The sequence below is a fragment of the Protomyctophum bolini genome (genome assembly GCF_963924005.1).
Source record: "Protomyctophum bolini genome assembly, chromosome: 17".
Taxonomy (NCBI): Eukaryota; Metazoa; Chordata; class Actinopteri; order Myctophiformes; family Myctophidae; genus Protomyctophum; species Protomyctophum bolini.
In genome coordinates this window covers 40169165-40173898 of record NC_137878.1, presented here as the reverse complement: position 1 = coordinate 40173898, position 4734 = coordinate 40169165, and positions in this window count along the sequence as shown.

Below are 4734 nucleotides of genomic sequence, written 5' to 3'. Positions count from 1 at the left end.
ACAGAGCTGTTACCCTCTGGTAGACGCTACAGAGCTGTTACCCTCTGGTAGACGCTACAGAGCTGTTACCCTCTGGTGGACGCTACAGAGCTGTTACCCTCTGGTAGACGCTACAGAGCGTGTCGTTGCAAGAGCAACCGCTTCAAACTTTATTTTTTTCCCACTTCAATTGTTCTACTAAACAACCGCCACATAGTTCATATAGTTCTTAGTGGGGAAGGGACTTTTACTGTGATTGTGATACTATATAAACTGTGAATACTCTAGCACTTTTTTTATATATTATATACCTTCTCTAATTGCAACTTGCACTTCTCTTGTGATACTCTTGTGACTTACTTACTTTGCTGCTACTTATGTGTATCGTCTTTTGTGTTTTGTCTGTCTGTTTTAAAAAGCGTTGATGTACTAATGCACTTTTGCCCAAGACAAATTTCCCCTTGTGGGACAATAAAGTATATCTCATCATCATCATCATCTCATCTCACCCACCCACCCCCACACACCCACCCAGCCACACACACACACCCACCCACCCACCCCCACACATAGGTTGCCAGTTCGAACCCTGTGGGCTCCTCCCACAGAGTTGCTGTCGAAGTGTCCTTGAGCAAGACACTGAACCTCCTAATTGCTCCCGATGTGCTGGTCGGTGCCTTGCATGGTTTCCGCCGCCATCGGTGTATGAATGTGTGTGTGTGAATGAATGTGTGAATGAAATGCACAATCTGTGTAAAGCGCCTTGGTTAAAGGCGCTGCTATATAACTGCACCATTTACCGTAGCTCCGTAATGGGAGTGGTTGGCACCGCTCAAAAGCCAGCGATAAACGCTCAGTGAAAATGTGCTCTTTTTGTAGGTCACGGATATGTGTGGTCATTAAAACGGCCAGCGCTGCACTTCGGCTGAACGCTTTGTTTTGACGGGAGACGGGAGCGCATTCTGAGGCCCTGAGTAAGCAGTCCACACGCACACGCACACACACACACACACACACACGCGCGCACGCACGCACATGCACGGCACGAGCACACACACACACACACACACACACACACACACACACAAACTGCTCAAGGTCAGGCCTCCAAAGGCACGACGAAGCCGATGCCAAGGTCCCTCATGTTCTGGACGCACACACATATACACACGCAAAGTTGCATACAAACACAAGCACTGTACATGGAAACACACACACACACACACACACACACACACACGCGCACGCACGCACGCACGCACAAACACAGGCAGCCTCTGTAGACATTTTTAAAGCACAGCTCAAGTCCCGTGCACTTATACACCCTTGCTTTAATTTTTTTGTTATTCATGTCCTCACTGTATTGCATTACTGCTCTTGTTTGGTAATGTTCATTATGCCATTGCTCTGTAAAGCACTTTGAGCTGCATTTCATGTCATGAAAGGTGCTATACAAATAAAGTTTTATTATTATTATTATTTATATAATATACAGTAACCTGCATCATTCATGCCATACTGTATATGCCGTAGATATAAGGCCTATTCATAGTCTGGTTTTCCGGTGGTGAGGTGACCACCACCTCTCCGGTGGTGAGGTGACCACCACCTCTCCGGTGGTGAGCTGACCACCGCTCCGGTGGTGAGCTGACCACCGCTCCGGTGGTGAGCTGACCACCGCTCCGGTGGTGAGCTGACCACCGCTCCGGTGGTGAGCTGACCACCGCTCCGGTGGTGAGCTGACCACCGCTCCGGTGGTGAGCTGACCACCGCTCCGGTGGTGAGCTGACCACCGGAGCTGAAATAACGTTGAGCGGTGGTGAGTAAAAACAGAGAGAAGGGCTGGGGGCGGTGGTTTGCTCTTCACCGCGGCTCAGTGACGTCATGTTGTAGTTCGGTGGTCACCTCAGTGACGTCATGTTGTAGTTCGGTGGTCACCTCACCACCGAAAAAAATCCGGACTATGTATGAGCCTATAGGGGTACCCCTCCTCCTCCTCGTATGTCTACAGCACTAATGATGTGCACATGGACGCTAAACCCACCCCCATGGGGTCTCCTGGACACCGGGACCACCACCAGCTCTGAGCTGCAGGCTGGGGGATTATCCCATACTGGGCGGGAACCTCCTTTTGGTGTTTGAAGCATAATTATGTTATACTTTAAGCTATTGAGGAAAAATTAGCAGATCTACAAGATCATATAGCGCGGCATGCACCGAGTGCCGCGCTATATATGAGCTTGTATAGGCCTGCTATCTTTTTTTTCTTTTTTTTATCGTGAAAATGTGGCGTAAATCTTTGAATATGTGTATTCTTAATTTCAGAGCAAACGTTTTTAACTCAAATCTTTGCTTCTGGTGGGGGGGTCCCTGCAGGAAGAAGATGGGAGTCGGTGGCCACATGCAATTTTTTCGGGGTCCTTGACATGAAATAGTTTGAGAACGACTGACATAGAAGGTTTTTCAGAAAACTGTTCAGAAGGCATTTGTAGAAAAGGAAAGGAAAGGAAAGGTACTATGTTTACCATGCAGGGTAACTGGACTAAGGGAAGGAAAGGTACTATGTTTACCCAGGGTAACTGGACTAAGGAAAGGAAAGGTACTATGTTTACCATGCAGGGTAACTGGACTAAGGAAAGGAAAGGTACTATGTTTACCCAGGGTAACTGGACTAAGGGAAGGAAAGGTACTATGTTTACCCAGGGTAACTGGACTAAGGAAAGGAAAGGTACTATGTTTACCCTGCAGGGTAACTGGACTAAGGAAAGGAAAGGTACTATGTTTACCATGCAGGGTAACTGGACTATAAGCTCAATAACTTGTTTATACAGCCAGGCCCTGCTCATAGAACATTTCATGGTAGGGGTTCAATGCCTTGTCCATTAAGGGCACTTCAGCTGTGGTAATTTTGAACGTGCCGGTCCGGGGATACGAACTATAGCGACCTTCACGATATCAAGACCGTTCGGCACACCGCTGGTTCCCTGCAGGTCCAAATGGATTATGCCGGAGCCCTGGTGATGTGGTGAACTGTGCACGGCTGCCTGGCTGACAGCCTGCCTGCTGGAGGCTGAATATTAATGCCCTGGAGCGATGTTCCCCTTTCCTCTGGGAAACGGTGGTGCACACGCACGCACGCACGCACGCACGTACGCACACACGCATGCACGTACGCACACACGCACGCACACACGCACGCACGCACGCACACACGCACGCACGTACGCACACACGCACGCACGTACGCACACACGCACACACGCACGCACGCACACGCACAAGCACACGCACACCCACACACACACACACGCACACACACACGCACACACCAGGGTAGAACTGGGATATGCATCTGACCTAAATGTATTTAAAGTATGTCTGTCTGCCTGTCTGCCTGTCTGTCTGTCTGTCTGTCTGTCTGTCTGTCTGTCTGTCTGTCTGCCTACAATTTAAGGCATGTCAACAGACGCTCTTGAATCCAGAGCGATTTACAGTACACGAGGTAATAAATACATTGAATACGTATAGAGACAGTATATAATAAATACATTGAATACGTATAGAGACATTATATAATCCAGGGTCATATTAGTCTAGGAAAATTGGCCTCAGATCCTGTGCAGCAGGGGCGTGGCCCAGTGCGTTGCGTTTCAAATGAAATGCCAATCAAAAGACAGGGGCGGGTTCCACATGGAGTGGGCGCTACATCTAAATAAGACGGAAGGGGAAACAATTGCTCTTTGAGCGGTGGTGGCCTACTACAATTCAATTTGGAATTGGATTCCCTTCGGACTATTTTCATGGTATGCACACAGTGCTTCAGACGGGAAAGGGGAGTGTCCGCTCAGATTCTGAGCGCAACGTACTTCCCTCACAGGGATACGTTTTTTAACCCATTCTGACCGGGAACCCATTTTGGTGTCAGCATCATGTTATGCTTTAGCTATTGAAAAATATCAGATCTACAAGCTCGTAGCGCGCCACCGAGTGGCGCGATACGAGCTTGTAGGTCTGCTATTTTTGACAAATCGAAGAACGACTGACATTTTTAGAATCTGATCTCGGGTCAGAATGGGTTCATCAGACCAGTGTGTGTCCAGTGGAAACCTCGTATGAATCTGATCTCAGGTCAGAATGGGATATAGTGAACCGGAACCTATACTTTATCATCACCTGTAGAATATACTTAGTGATATAGGAATATGATTGGACCAGTGTACTGCTGTCAGACGTGTAGGAATATGATTGGACCAGTATACTGCTGTCAGACGTATAGGAATATGATTGGACCAGTATACTGCTGTCAGACGTATAGGAATATGATTGGACCAGTATACTGCTGTCAGACGTATAGGAATATGATTGGACCAGTATACTGCTGTCAGACGTATAGGAATATGATTGGACCAGTATACTGCTGTCAGACGTATAGGAATATGATTGGACCAGTATACTGCTGTCAGACGTGTATAGGAATATGATTGGACCAGTGTACTGCTGTCAGACGTGTATAGGAATATGATTGGACCAGTGTACTGCTGTCAGACGTGTATAGGAATATGATTGGACCAGTGTACTGCTGTCAGACGTGTAGGAATATGATTGGACCAGTGTACTGCTGTCAGACGTGTATAGGAATATGATTGGACCAGTGTACTGCTGTCAGACGTGTAGGAATATGATTGGACCAGTGTACTGCTGTCAGACGTGTATAGGAATATGATTGGACCAGTGTACTGCTGTCAGACGTGTATA